This window comes from Bison bison, unplaced genomic scaffold, assembly GCF_000754665.1.
Source record: "Bison bison bison isolate TAMUID 2011002044 unplaced genomic scaffold, Bison_UMD1.0 scf7180017864203, whole genome shotgun sequence".
In the NCBI taxonomy this organism is placed as follows: domain Eukaryota; kingdom Metazoa; phylum Chordata; class Mammalia; order Artiodactyla; family Bovidae; genus Bison; species Bison bison.
In genome coordinates this window covers 4,564,354-4,580,769 of record NW_011494775.1, presented here as the reverse complement: position 1 = coordinate 4,580,769, position 16,416 = coordinate 4,564,354, and positions in this window count along the sequence as shown.

The window sequence follows — 16,416 nt, the reverse complement described above, 5'->3', positions numbered from 1 at the left end:
ATAGTAAAATTATGATTGTAAAGGAATTAATGATCACTGTAGAAAATTTGTGAACTACTTAAATGTTTAGGAAAAAATAATTGTGACACCTGGGGAACAATAAATCATTTTGATGTATAATCTTCCCAGTTTTCTGTGTGTGTGTGTGTGTACATATATATACCAACAGGAAATTTTAAAAAACTGGGTTTATATCTGTCTGTTCTGTAACCTGTTTTATTCATCTGATACATAGTATTTTCTCACATATTTAAATACTCTTAGAATATTTTGAAAAGACTACCTTTTTTCAAGCATAGGGATGTAACCAAATTTATCCAACGAATCACTTAGTTTGGTAGTTTCCTATTTTTATATTTATAAATACAATGATAAATTCTTGTTCATAAATTTTTATGTGCATCTCTGTCTATTCCTTAAGATAAATATTTAGAAACAGAATAACTGTGCCAATTATTAATAGCTCCAGTGACATTTCTGGAACTGTTTTTGTTTTATGCTAATGTCAGGTACACAGAATTGGATTAACCACAACCCTTGGTTTGTGACATTATGATAATTGTTACTGGATGGCATGATTTTGTTAATTTAGGTGGTAAATTCATCTTAATAATGTAATCAGTACCTGTCAATTGACAACCCAAAACAAAAACTAGGACTTCAACAATAACTAGTATTTAACTCATAAGGCCTTCCCCCTCATTTCCCTGTGCTCCCCAACCAAGAGGACCATCCTGCTGCAGATGTTCGTGTTACCTGGGTTTACTGTATTTTGTAATTTTAAAAAATTGTTCTTAGCTTTATTTTTTTTTAATTTTTGTTTATTTATTTTTGGCTGTACTCAGTCTTGGATGCTGCGCATGGGCTTTCTCTAGTTGCAGCGAGCTGGGGCTACTCTCTAACTGTGGTGTGTGGGCTTCTCTTATTGTGGCGCACAGGCTCTAGAGCACAGGCAGGCTTCGGTAGCTGCGGCACATGGGCTTAGTTGCCTGTGGCATATAGCGTCTTCCCGCAGCAGGGACTGAACCCGTGTCTCCTGCACTGGCAGGCAGACTTTTAACCACTGCGGAAGTCCTGTTCCTAGCTTTATAAAAAGGATGTCATGTTGTATGTAATCTTTCAGGACTTTTTTCTCCACTTAATATTACTTTGCTAAAAAATCCATCTGTATCATTACATTCTACTGTAGTTCATTTTGGCTGGTGTAAAATACCCCAGTGCATAAATACACCAGAGTTCACCACTCACTCTCCTGCTCATGGGCAAGTACATTGTTGCTAAGATTTAGGTCTTGTTCACATTGCTGCTGTGAACATAACTGTAAATGTCCCCTGCGGTACTTGTACAAGAGTTTGTCTGTGGAACCAGTTTATACTGCCTCCAGCTGTAGATGAGAGAGCCTCTGGATCTACATCCTTTGCTATATCATGGATCCGTCTTGTCAGATTGCTTTCCAGTTGGCTGGGTCAATCTACCTCCTTCTAGTAATATATAAGAATGCCATTTCCCCAAACTCTTTCTGACCCTAGAGATCAAGTTTTTGACCATTTAACAGGAAAAAAAGAAAAGAAAATCTCCCTACTGTTTAACTCTGTGGCAAGGTACTGATTCCACTAAAAGCTGAGAGAGAAGGGGTTTGGCTCAGAGAACTGTTTCCAGCCTGATAACTTCAGTGACATTTCTGGGACTGAATCCCCAGTGGCTCAGCTGCTTTCCCATGTCCTAAAAGAGGTGACACAGTGGCACAGAGGGGATGAGGGGGGCCAGGATGGGAAACGAGCCCAGTTTACCACAGTGTGTGTTTGTCTCTTGGTCCTGGCCTCTGCCAGCGTCACATGACTCCTCCTTGATGAAGCAGGCAGTATCTCTCCCCACCCCCTCCCAAGAAATGCCAAGATAGTGCTACCCTTTGTTATTTGAATTGAGAAATTTAAACCTCTTTCCCTGCTCTGCAGTAAAAAGAACTTTCTATTTTGGGCTTAGTGGCATAGCCAGAACCAAGCAGAGAGCAGCAGGCTGCAGCATGAGTTAATAGTCTTCCTTCAAGGAGAGAACTCACATGCAAACAGAAGGACCTTGCAAAAAAATGTCATCTGCATAGCAACATGCAGCGTGTTTTCTGCTGACAGATACATTTCAAGGTTCGAAATCAAACATTATCTAACCTTCAGAGTAAGCTGATGAATGAATCCTGAACAATCAGGTTTCTTAAGTCACACCAATTTATCAGGATCCCCTCTGTGTACCTAATACTGGGTATTGTCAGGGAGGAGAATTTTGTCTTTAAGGGGAATTCTAGCCACCAAAAATTATACTAATTTGAATATAAACATTTACCTAAAAATATGCTTTCCTCTGCTAGTCCACTTCTCTGTCTGAGATCTCCACATGAGTGTAGGATCCTGGGTCTCCAGAAGTACACAGAGATCATGTTTGCAAGAGAAGCAATCTATTTAAACCATTGGCATCTGTTAGCACAAAACCACAGCCTGGAAGACTAGGACAGATGACCTAACATCCTCTCTTTTGTCGAACTGTTTCTTACGGGAATTTTCAAATATGTACAAGAGGAGAAATAATAATCTAATAAATTCTCATGTACCTATCACCTGGGGCTTCCCAGGTGGCACTAGTGGTAAAGAACCTGCCTGTCAATTCAGGAGACAAGACAGACACAGTTTCAACCCCTGGGTGGGGAAGATACCCTGGAGAAGGGCATGGCAGCCCACTCTAGCGTTCTTGCCTGGAGAACCCCCTGGACAGTCCAGGGGGGCTACAGTCCATAGGGTCACACAGAGTCAGACACAACTGAAGCAACTTAGCCTGCATACACACACACCTATCACTTGGCTTCAGTGATTATCAACGTATGGCACTCTTGTTGCATCAATACCAACCTCTATTTTAAAATCAATTTAAAGCAAGTCAGAGATACTTTCATAGTTAAATACTTCTGTATTTATCTGTAAGAAATAAGACTTTTTTCAATAACTACTGTATCACACTTTTTTTATCAATTCCTTTTTTTTTTAAAGCAGTAATTCCTTACTGTTATCTGGTATCCAGTCAAAAGTCCTATTACCCTAATTTTCCTAAGAATCTTCCTGTAATGCTTTATTCTAGTCAGGAACCAAACCATGTCATTTGTGTTTGTTGATACGTCACTTGATACTTCTAAAAAATTTAATTTATAACAGTTTCCCTTTCTTATTGCTCTACTCTTTGGGATTGTTGAAGATAATGGGTCTTTTAGTTACTACTGCTATGTAACACAGAGAAGGCAATGGCACCCCACTCCAGTACTCTTGCCTGGAGAATCCCAGGGACGGGGGAGCCTGGTGGGCTGCTGTCTATGGGGTAGCACAGAGTTGGACGCGACTGAAGCGACTTAGCGGCAGCAGCAGCAGCAGCTGTGTAACAACTCACCCCAAACTTAGTGGCATCAAACCACCACCAATTTGTGTTCATGAATTCTATGTGTCAGGAATTCATAAAGGGGACCATCACAGTGGCTTCTCTCTGCTTTTAGCTGTGTGGGCCTCAGCTGGGGAGATTCGAAGTCTGGTGATGACTTCACAAGTGGGAGCTAGAAGCATCGAAGGCTTGTTCTTGCACATGTCTGATGTCAGAGTCTGGAGCACTCAAAAACTAGGACCGCTGGCCCCAGCACCCACACTCAGCCTCTCCACATGGCATGGCTTTCCTCAGCATTGTCAGACTTCTTACACAGCAGTTGAAGGCTCTGAGTGCAAGGAAGTGTTCCGGCCAACAGGGTAGATGCTGTATCACTTTTTATGACCTAAACCCCAGAAATCAGTGTCACTTTTGCTTTGTCCTGTTGGTTTTTGGAATGAATCACTAGCTCACCCAGACTTGAGGAGCGTGAAATCAGTCTCCACCTTTAGAGAGGCAGGGGCAGAGTTCCAGAAGAGCATGTGGGATGGGAGATATGTTGCTCTACTTGGTGATTAGGATGGCCAGTCAAGCCTGCCTTTCCTAGACCGACCAGCAAACAGTGGAGAAACGCAGCAGAGAGACAGAGAGAAGTCTATTTGTTCACAGGGCTGTGTGCTACAGTTGTGTGGACTGTGCCCTGAACAACAGAGAGGGCCAGGGGGACTGTAACCCAGCTCCACTTCCCACACCTGCGCCTGACTGTGGGGCTGTACCTTCAGGAAGAGGCACATTTCTAATACACATAAGACGTCGTATGGGGAAGAGCTGTCTGAATGGATGGTAGATCACTCAACCTGGGAATTCCCTGGCAATTCAGTGGTTAGAACCCTGCACTTTCACTGCAGAGGGCACTGGTTTGATCCTTGGTCAAGGAACTAAGATCCCACAAGCCTTGAGGCTTGGCCCCGCCCCACCCCCAAAAAAGATCAGTTTAACTTAAGCTTGAAAAAAAAGTGAACGTGTTAGTTGCTTAGTCATGTTTGGCTCTTTGTGACCTACTAGATTCCTCTGTCCATGGGTTTCTCCAAGCAAGAATACTGGAGTGGGCAGCCATTCCCTTCTCTAGGGGATCTTTCTGACCCCAGGACCAAATCCGGGTCTCCTGTACTGCAAGCAGATTCTTTACCTTCTGAGCCACCAGAGTACTTATTGAACACATGCTAATTTGGAGAATGTTAGGTCTTTTTTTTTTTTTTTTGGTTTAAGTTGTACACACAGTTGACCAAGAAATATCTCAAAAAAATAAAAATTATATATTATTTATTTATTTATATATTGGTTGTGCTGGGTCTTCATTGCCATGCACAGGCTTCTCACTGAGGTGGCTTCTTTTGTTGCCAAGCATGGGCTCTAGGGCAAGTGGGCTCAGTAGTTGTGGCACATGTACTTAATTCCTCCTCGGCATATGGGATCTTCCTGGAATCAGGGATTGAACCTGTGCCCCTGCATTGGCAGGCAGATTTCTTATCCACTGTACCACCAGGGAAGTCCCCAAGTTAGTTTTTTTAAATGGTGAAAGTTTTTAGTGCTAGGTACTTTATGACTGCATTGGTCTAGGATGATCTAGACCTATATCTGAAGAAGTCAAGACGCTGTTTTCCAATGACTGAGGGCCCAGTCCGACCCATCCACTGCCACCCTTGGCTGGATGCAAAAAGTGGATGCAGGATTTATGAGAAACCAGACCAAACAGAACTGAGGATTTGGCAAGGCTCAGGGCACTTCATTTCATTTTTTTTTTTTTTTAACTTATTAGGCCTTTGGTGCTGAGTGTTAATCACACTTTTCAGTTCACAGGACATACTCTTAACTGGTCCATACAAGGCTGCACTTTTAAGTATACACACATTTATTTCCTCTTACGCCCATTTCTCACTCCTGTTCTTCCCACAAGCAACTGCTATATTTCTTTATTGACCCTGCTGTGTGGCATGCAGGATTCCGACCAAGGATCAAACCATGCCCTCTACAGTGGAAGAACAGAGTCTTAACTACTGGACCCCCAGGAAAGCCCCATGCAACCATTTTAATATCTTTAATTCTATTTTTGGCTTGTATGTGTTCAAGGGAGTGTGTGTTGTCTGGTTTGCATGCATTTTAATTTACATCATTGACTTTGTGATATAGATCTTATCGTATCTTACTTTTTCCACTTTGCACTTCATTTTTGAGGCCCATCCACACTGCCATGCCCACTCCAGTCTGCCATTCCTGATTGCTGCAGACACTCTACCACACACACACACTACACGTGGCCTCTCTGCTCCCCATTAAACAGGCACTCCCAGAGCTTACAGCTTCCCACCCCCCAAAACAAAGATGCCATGGGACTTCCCCGGCTTTCCAGGAGACTCTGTGTTTCCAATGCAGGGGCTGTGGGTTCTCTGGTTGGGGAACTAAGATTCCCACACACTGCATTGTATGCCCAAATAAATAAATCAACTATACTTCAATAAAATACACTAAAAACAAGAAATTATAATGTCATCTGAGATGACTAATCAAGAAGAAATGGACCCAAATTAAGGCAAGGGAGATTTAATTTGGGTCCTGATGAAGTATTTTATAAAAGAGGAAACACAGACTGGACTAACCATGGGCAGGAGGATGAGGACGTCAACTCATTCCAAAGCCCTTCAAGCAACAGACAGAGCAGGAGACCTTGTGTAGTCTAGACGGGACGCATGCTGTCTGCAATCAGGGGAAGGCCAAGGTGCCTTTCAGATCAGGTAACACCCCTGCAGAGTGGCTAGATGCTCTAGGGAGCAGGATTTTTCATTTTTAATAACTGAACAAGAACCTCTTCCTAGAGGAAAAAGGAGAGCTGAGAGCCTGGCTAGGATTCCAGGAGCTCAGACTACCTGTTCCGTCTGCTGTCTGGAAGCCCTGGAGTGTGGGCCTGTTCACTACTCACTTTCTTAACCACTCACGGGGCCAAGGGAAGGGGAATCTTAAAATATTAATGTCCATTTAGCAGAAGAAACTTTCGAATCATCCAGTCTTACCTGTTGTGTCACAACCATGTTTGCCAATTATCCATGCAGAACTGCTATGAAAGGTTTCTACTAAAGAAAACTTCCTGGAGGTATTGAACAATGTTGGACATAGAAGAAAGGAGATCACAGTAGTACCCAGTGAGCTTCTAGGAGAACACAGATAAGCAGGTCCAGCCTAGTAACCAGCAGCTCCCCAGTTCTCAGCGGGGGCCCAGCACACACACGAGAAAGTATCCCCCTGTTGCCTCAGCCAACAGCTAGGAAATCCTAGCTCTGCATACCAAGCTCCTTAAGCAATGATAAATCTGCTTCACTTCCTCCTTTATTTTCTAACCAAGAGTTGCAGTTTCTGTGTGGAGGCCAGAAAAGACTGACGACGTCATGACTTTCTCACAGCAGTTCGCTCCGTCATCTTATCAGTTGCTTAAGAGGTAAGTCACTTTCTTTGAACTTCCTTTTGAAAGCCAAAACTAGAGATTATAGTTCTCAAACGGGGTACTCAATCTATCCCTTGATTCCTATCAGACTAAAACTTTCTAAACAAACCTCCAAGGTGCATCTCTAGGACCTGGGTGGAGGTAGGGAGCTGGCTGGTGGAACTGAGACCTGGCATATGCTGTGAGCCCTGCACGTTCAGGGCCTTTGGTAACCTTTATGATGATGCTCTGACCGTTTTCAGCAATAACATTTTCTAGAACTCTATGCTAAAAAGAGGTAAAGGGGCTACAGTGGCTACAGAAGACTTCTGGAAGCAACTTTACCTACTCAGAAGAGTCAGAACCGTGTTGTAGCCACACAAATAAGAAACAAGACTCAGGGTTGTGGGCACAGCCACCTGGGGACAGGTTTGTGGTCTCTACCACTTAGGAGGGCTTCCCTGGTGGCTCAGATGTTAAAGCATCTGCCTGCAATGCGGGAGACCCGGGTTCGATCCCTGGGTTGGGAAGATCCCCTGGGGAAGGAAATGGCAACCCACTCCAGTACTCTTGCCTGGAAAATCCCATGGAGGGAGGAGCCTGGTAGGCTACAGTCCATGGGGTCGCAAAGAGTCAGGACACGACTGAGTGATGACTGAATGACTTCCTTTCACTTTCGCCACTTAGGAATGAATTTCGGGACAACCATTGGTTAACAGAAGAACTGCTGCCAGTCCCACCCCTGTTTCCCTCCTTTCCCGCCTCCTCTCCCTTCTCAGAATCATTCTGAGACTAGATTATTTCTGTTTCCTGTGTGTGTGCTTAGTTGCTCAGTCGTGTCTTTGCAACCCCATGGACTGTAGCCCACCAGGCTCCTCTGTTCATGGGATTCTCCAGGCAAGAATACTGGAGCAGGTTGTCATTCCCTTCTCCAGAGGATCTTCTTGACCCAGGAATCAAACCCACATCTCCTGCATTACAGGCAAAGTCTTTACTGTCTGAGCAACCAGGAAAGCCCTATTTCTGTTTTACAGGAAGAAAAAGTATGTCTCCCCCTTAACTTCAGAATCAGTGTTGGTGACTGAAGCAAACTCAGCAGTTTCTGATGCATAAACCAACGTTTAGATAATTAACCATCCCGTTGCAAGTCTTTTGAAAAATATTGGCTTACACTCTGATCTCCCATCTTTTAAAAATTTTATCATTCTTGGAAAATCATAGTACTCAGGGCTATGGAGTGAGGGGCTGGTTACATGGAATGTCCTGCCATGATGAGATTATTAATCCAATGAAAGAGACAAACCAGAGGTGAAAAAACTCTAGAAATAAAGATAAAAGACTCAGGTACATGCATAAGAAACTAAGCACAGCTCTGTAGAGTTAGTGTAGCCTTAGAGGCAGGTGGTGGACAGAATAGTGTATAATGCACAACAAAGAGAAATTACTGGACATACACATTTTTCTAGAAATAATTCATCACCATTTCTTTTTCACTACAATGTTCAACCCCAAATCTAAACATTGCTAATTCTGCCCTCTACATAAAGAGTGCTCATTTTAAAATTATGTATAATTTAAAACATATAAATAGTAGGCTTTTTATAAAGATAGTAATTATTCACTAACTTATATAGTGAATAATATAATGATTCCTCATGCACCCATTCTCCAGCATTAACAATCATCAACTCCTGGCCATTATTATTTTGTCTGCACACCCCCTCACACTGATTCCCCTCCATCCTGTGCCATTTAAAAATTTTGTTTGTTTGTTTTACTTTTGGCTGTGCTGGGTCTTCATTGCTGCGCACGCTTTTTCTCTAGCTGTGGCGAGTGGGGGTTCCTCTCTAGTTTCGGTGTGCGGCTTCTCCCTGGGGTGGCTTCTCTTGCTGCGGAGCACAGGCTCTAGGGCACTTGGTTTCGATAGTTGTGGTTCCTGGGCTCTAGAGCACAGGCTCAGTAGTTGGAGCATGAGGACTTAGGTGTTCCATGGCAGGTGAGATCTTCTCGGATCAGGGATCAAACCCATGTCTCCTGCGTTGGCAGGTAGATTCATTCCCATTGAGCCACGAGGGAAGTCCTCCTGTGCCATTGTGAAGCAAATTCTAGGCACTGTAGAATTTCTTTTTAAAAAAATTTTTATTATAAAATATTTATTTGGCAGCACTGGGTCTTAGTTGCAGCATACAGGATCCTTAGTTGTGCATGACAAGTCTTAGCTGCAGTAAGTGGGATCTAGTTGCCTGACCAAAGATCAAACCCAGCCCCCCTGCACTGGGAGCATGGAGTCTTAGCCTTTGGGCCACCTGGGAAGTCCCCACATCATATAATTTCATCTATACATATTCATTATGTATCTCTAAAAGACAAAAAACTCATTTTAACATAATTGCTCCCACATTTGAAATGAATAATTCCACAGCATCCATGTGATCGTGTTTTAGGGAACAAATGAAAAATGCTGACCTGTGGAGACAGGCAAAATATCCCCACGGCCATAGAGATATGAAACTGTCATTCCATCACTGTGGTTCAACAGGACATGCTTCTAGGTTGGCTGTTAAGACCTCAGAAAGTGGGTGATGAGATCTCACAGTCAACCTGATTGTTGTTATTTGTGTATTCTGCATTTCCGGGTGAGAATCACGGGATGAAATCCCTCTGAAAGGAAGATGAGAGAGCCTGCCTTCTCATGAGTGATTCCCTTTGGACAAGGGGAGAGTCTGTGTAATCAGTCCCTGTCGTGGTGTCTGGCTTGCCTCAGTTCTCCACACACAGCTTGGGAATATGAGTGAGCATTGTAAGCCAGGGAATTACTTGTAGATCCAGAGCACAGTCCAGGAGCAATTGTCTGAGAGTTTTCCAATGCTTAATTCTACTGATTTCTATTTCTTTGGAAATATTTCAGAATTTATTGAAGATGTAATGACATATAAGTGGCATTCATAAGGGTTAGAAGAGAAAGTAGAGTCATGTAGAAAAGGGGGTTTTAAGAGACTTATACACATTCCCTATATTCCTTTGTGATGATTGATCAACAAATGTTCCTTTAAGAATGTCACACAAGGGCTTCCCTGGTGGCTCAGTGGTAAAGAATTCACTGCCAATGCAGGGGACACAGGTTCAATCCTTGGTCTGGGAAGATGCCACGTGCCACAGTACAACTAAGCCCGTGCGCCACAACTACTGAGCCTGTGCTCTAGAGCCCAGGGACCACAACTACTGAGTCCATGTGCCACGACTCCTGAAGCCCACGTGCCCTAGAGCCTGTGCTCTAAACAAGAGAAGCCACCACAGTGAGAGCCTGTGCACCACCACTAGAGAAGCCCCTGCTCTCCACAACTACAGAAAAGCCTGACAAGCAACGAAGAGCCAGTAAACCAAAAATAAAGACAATATATATACACAGAATGTTACAGAAATACAGGCTGGCTTACATAGCTCCCAGAGATGTGCAAAAATTCCCTAAATTCTGTTTTGTTGTTGTTCAGTCACTAAGTCATGCCAGACTGTGACCCCATGGACTGTGGCACCCCAGGCTTCCCTGTCCTTCACTATCTCCTGGAGTTTGTTCAAACTCATGTTCATTGAGTCAGTGATGCCACCCAACCATCTCATCCTCTGTCGTTCCCTTCTCCTGCTCTCAGTCTTTCCCAGCATCAGGGTCTTTTCCAATGAGTCAGCCCTTTGCATCAGGAGGCCAAAGTATTGAAGCTTCAGCTTCAGCATCAATCAATCCTTCCAATATTCATTGATTGGGGTTGATTTCCTTTAGGATTGACTGATCTCCTCACAGTCCAAGGGACTCTCAAGGGCCTTCTCCAACACCACAATTTGAAGGCATCAGTTCTTAAATCCTATTTAAAAGCTCACAAGTGGAACACATTTTATAAAGCTAATAATTATTTCCTCAATTATGTTCCTTTTGAGTCTAGATTTTTAGATGTGTTTTTGTTTTTCTTAAAATGAAACAATCCCAGTTAGACATGCAGGAGGAAACCACCTATTCTCGGTGTCACAGCATGCCTTGCCACTCCTGCGCCACGACTGCCATAGCCACCTTACTGGTTTTTCTGCTTCTCATTCTGCCCCTTCACACCGAGCTGTCTTCCTGAAGCACGTATCTGATCCTGCCACTTCAATAATAGGCATTGAATGTTTCCATCACCTTCCAAAAACCCCCAATTCCTTAGGATAGCATCATTTCAAGTTCTCTGAGATGTGTCCTGACTTATTGGAACAACCTTGTTTCCCACTGTTCTCCAATCCACATATTCTACTCTCCAGTCACATCAACTAATAAATGCTTTTAGAATGTGGTCCCAAACACTAAACCACTTGTCTCACTTCCTAGAATAGAGAACAATATAGCCCAGTGTTAAAGAGCATACCCTTCATGTTTGACTAGATTCAGTTCTGACTCTGTCACCTTGCAGCTGTGTGACTTTGATGACTTAATCTGCCTGAGCCACAAGTTTCTTCAGCACTAAAATGGGGATGTTGATTGTGCTTTTCTCATAGGGTTGCTTGGAGGATTCTATTGGATTATGCATGCAAAATGCTTAGCACAGTGCCTGGCACACATTAAATACCCAATATATCATGGCCCTTATTTCAGTCTATTAAGGTCCATCTACCTGTCAGAAAACACTACCCCTTGAAGCATTTTTAGTTCCCCCAGTCTCATCTCTCCCTCTAGGATCCCACAGATCATTAATAATCTCTTTCTCAATACTAACTACAGGGTTGGCCAAGATGTTCTTTTGGGTTTTTCTGTATGATGTTATGGAAACCCTGAAGGAACATTTTGGTCAACTCAGTATTATTATTATTTAGATACATTGCTACTCTGCTCTATTTTACTGAATCTCTGCCGTCTACTAACTGCCATAGCGAATAAAAGATGAAGAAAACTTGGTTTTTTGCCATACAAGTATTCACACTCTAGTTACCAAACATTGATAACTCAATACAATTCACTCAAAAACAATGTTTGTTGAATAAAGCTGTGGCTCATTATCATTATGAAACTCTGTTTTTCCTGAGGTTCTCTTGTACAGAATAATCTCAAAGTATGACCTAGATTTTAACCCAAGGATCATGACTATTTCCCCTACTACTAAACAGAATTTACCTCTTAAGAACATATATAATGAACATAGCTGAATTTAGGAAACTATTGAAGGAAAAGTTGTACCAGTGATGTTGCCAAATTCAAACAATGCCATCAAACTATGACTTCCTCTGTTCCCAAAGCTTTTTCCACGATAAGTGCACAAAGTGTTGGATCTAAAACATGGCACAGGGCTAGAAGCGCTTCTACCCTCCTTTTCCTGCTGATGTCGTTGTGATGTGTATTGTTGGTGTATCTGTAATTCGAGGGCAGAGCAGATGGTGAACGCTGCATGTCCATGCTGCATCCTCTAACCCTGCCTAGAGACTGTCAAGACCGTGAGGTCAGTGACTACCACTGAATTTTGGCTGTGGAAAGCTGGCAGTCCTAACTGCTGCAGAATCCCCTACCTGTACTAAGTGATGCTCTAAATCAGTGCCAGGTTCTCAGGGTCAATGAAACTTCAAGTGAGATCTGCTCAGGTTCCTGCTTCACCCAAATACCAGTAGATTACTCATACAATGCTTCCACACAGGAAACAGTGCAGCTGGACAGCATATTTGGGGCATGTGAATGGGACACATGTCATCAAGATGGCTTCTCATGAAATAATTGCTCGGGGCTGCCAAAGAAAGAGGAGTGGCTCGTCGTCCTGGGCGGAGCTCACCACCCCTTTCTCCTGCTGTCCTCCCCTCCAGGCTGCCTGAGCACTGTGACCAGGAGCAGAGCTAAGCTGGTTTCTTCCCTCTTCCTCCTGAGTTCTAGCTCTGTGGGTAACTGTGGGAAAGGAAGCCTTATTCAACTATAGGCAGCTTTGTGTTTTTTGAAAACATCTTCAAAAGTCAAGTATATTTCAAACATGCATCTTGTTTAAATGTTTTTAAGGACAGTTCATTCCAAAATAGTTAAAAACATGTCTCACAGTTTAATCAGTGTCAAACAACATGTTTCCAGCACACATACACACATATATATGTATTTTTTTTCTTCACAACTGAGTATGTCATCTGCCATGTGACATCTGGCATGTAAGAGTTCAGCTGAGGCTTAAGATTCGTTAGCACCCTCTAAGCACCCCGAAGGAGCTCATCTTTGTCTTAATTCAATCACATTCATGAGAGTGGGCTGCTTTCGTGTTTGTGTGTGTGCATGTGCACATGTGTACATGTGTGTGCAGAGTGACGCTTCTAATCACTAGCATCAGCAGTCTCATTTTTCCACTGCAAATAATTTTTATTTTTACCCCAGAAAGAGTAAAATATTTAAATTGTCCCATAAGCACCATTATGCTAACAACAAGAGCAACACTTTCAAGACTGCACCATGGACTTGGCAGGGCATATTAGACTTCAATAGCCCAAATGATGGCTGAGAGCCTGAAAGTAAGACAGGTCAACTAAGGAGAAACTGGAATTACAGTGAATACAAATTTAAAATGTCTGAGAGAGGAGGCTGCTTGTTCTATTAAAGCAACCTGTGTACGGAGAGCACGTGATGGGTTTCAATCGGTTAAGATCAATACTTTCAAGGGGCTCTCACCTCACTCTCATCTCATCCCACACCCTTCTTCAGTCTCAAGAAAGAACAAGGATAGTAGGATGATGGAAATAAGTATTTGTTTAGCATGGATTATTAGTAAACAGAAAAGTATTATTTATGTCTTTACTTGACATGGTAAATATTGAATAATAGCATAACCATCTAATGGGGTGTTAAGAAAAAAGATATGTTACAGGAACTTTTTACACATTCTGTAAGAAGAACAAAAAACAACATTCTCACAGAGTTAGATGATTATCAGTGATGAACAAACCAGGCTTCTGTGGAAATGGTTGCTGGTTTCCACAAGCCACCCGAAGAAGTCTAGATTCTGACCCCATTGATGGAGGGAGTGAGCTGCTCTTCACTCAGACTGAGATCTTCAGCCCCACACATTTTCAGTAGAACTTTATACTTAATGCCTTACACAGGGTAGTCCACCAGCAGTTTAAAAAAAAAGTAAAAGAAAGACCTGATTCAAATAAAATGTAAAAACAGGAGAAATATGGAATTTGAACACTGATTGGGTATTGATAATATTAAACTTCAAAACTGTTGTAAAGACAATTATGTCTTTATAAAAAGAGGACTTAGCTTTTAGATATACACATTGAAGTATTTAGGGAAGAATTATACTGATGTCAGTATTTGCTTCAAAATAATAGAAGAGGGGAGGAAATAAGTAGGGGAATGAATGAAATATAACTGACCATGTGTTGATAATTGTTAAATCTGGGTGATGAGTACATAAGGGTTCATTGTGCATGTATCAAAATGATACTCCATCTACTCTTTTAGATGTAGATGGATATATGCTGCTGCTAAGTTGCTTCAGTCGTGTCCGACTCTGTGCGACTCCATAGACGGCAGCCCATCAGGCTCCCCCGTCCCTGGGATTCTCCAGGCAAGAACACTGGAGTGGGTTGCCATTGCCTTCTCCAATGCATGAAAGTGAAAAGTGAAAGTGAAGTCGCTCAGTCGTGTCCGACCCTTAGCGACTCCATGGACTTCAGCCTACCAGGCTCCTCCATCCATGGGATTTTCCAGGCAAGAGTACTGGAGTGGGGTACCATTGCCTTCTCTGAGATGGATATATACTCTTGTATATATTTGAAACTTCTCATAATAATTTTTTTTTTAATTTTGGAGCATTGGAAACATAAATTAAAACTAGATGCAAAGAATCCTGCCATGGACAAAGTTGTTTTTTTAACTGGGGAAAAATAAGTTGCAAGAGTGTATGTACAGGATGATAACATTTAATAAAATGTCAAACATGCCAAACAGTACAATACAGATTTTAAGGGTACCTGCATAAAGTCAGTAAGATAAGAATGGTAATTCCAGATACAAATTTCAGAACTATAGTTATTGGAATGCAGGAAAGGAAATGTAATTGATGGTTACACAAGGAGCTTCAACTATTTTTTGTTAAGTTTTACATGTGGTCATGGACACATAAGTGATTACTGTATTATTCTCTAAGCATCTTTATATTTCTAAAATGTTTCACAATAAAAACATATAAATTAAAAATAAAAAATGAAATAGAAAGTGGACAATCATCTGTAGGGATGTCTGAAGAGTCCTGCACTTCCTGTACTGACTTTGAAGAATAATATCAATTTCTATCTCAGTTTGTAAGAATTGGGTTGTTTTCTTTGGTTAAAATATTTTTATTATAAAAATACAAAAATGTAACTAGCATATTTAAAGAATAGTAATAAAACAGACACTGTTGAAGTATAGTAACTCAAGAAACTCAACATTGCTAGTCCCATAGAAGTTCCAGGTACACTCTCTGATCACATTCCCAGCAGATAGAGTTGCTATCCTGAATTTTGTGTTTGTTAGTACCACCTTTTAAAATAATCTAGGGAGTTCCCCGGTGGTCAGGTGGCTAAGACTCTGCCTGTAGTCCCAAAGCGGTGGGCCACAGGTTCCATCCCTGGTCAGGGAATTAGGTCCCACATGCTGCAACTAAGACCCGGTGCAGCCAAATAAAAAAAAAAAATTTTTTTTTAATAAAAATAAAATAAAATAATCTAATCATATACTGTATATTTTAAGATAGAGTTTTGCATGTTTTTAATTTACACATGTGGAATCATACTGTGACTTGCTTTTTTGATGAAAGATGTTGGTGAGATTTATTGATGCTGATGCACTGGAGCTGTAGTTCAGTCACTTAAAGACTCTGTGTGTGTGTGTGTGTGTGTGTATGTATTAAATATATCATTGTTTATCCAGTCTATTGTTGAAGGACTTCTGGTTTGTTTCCAACTTTTGCTACAATAAACCACACTGCTAGAAACATCCTTATCTACTTAACTCCTGAAGTCCACGTGCAAGACTTTCTCTAGGGTAAACACCAAGGAGAGGAACAGTTGAGTTAGTGCAGGCTCATCTGCAACTTGAGTAGATGTAATGCCAGATTTTCCAAAGTGGTTGTGCCAATGTGCATTCCCACTAGCACTGTATAATACACCCTACTTGGAATTGACAATTTTTGCCAAATGTTATTTTCTTACTCAACCTCAGTACAACAATCAAAAGTAGGAAATTAACACTAATATAATAGTATGGTGTTAATCCAGAGTCCTCATTCAAGGTTTTTCCAGTATGTTTTTAATAGCAAAGCATGCTAGTCCAGGATCACATGTTTTATTTAGCGTTCATCTCTCTTCTTCTCTTTCGGTATGGAAAAGCTCTTCCGTCTCTCCTTGACTGCCATGGCCTTGATCCTTTTGAGTACTGCGGGCCAGTTGTTTTTCTATAGGGCTTCAGATTTTGTTTTCCTGATATTTCCTCATGTTTAGATTCAGGTCATGCATTTTTGGCAGGACTATCAGAGAAATAATGTTGTTCTTCTCATTGCATCCTGTCAAGTGGTAAA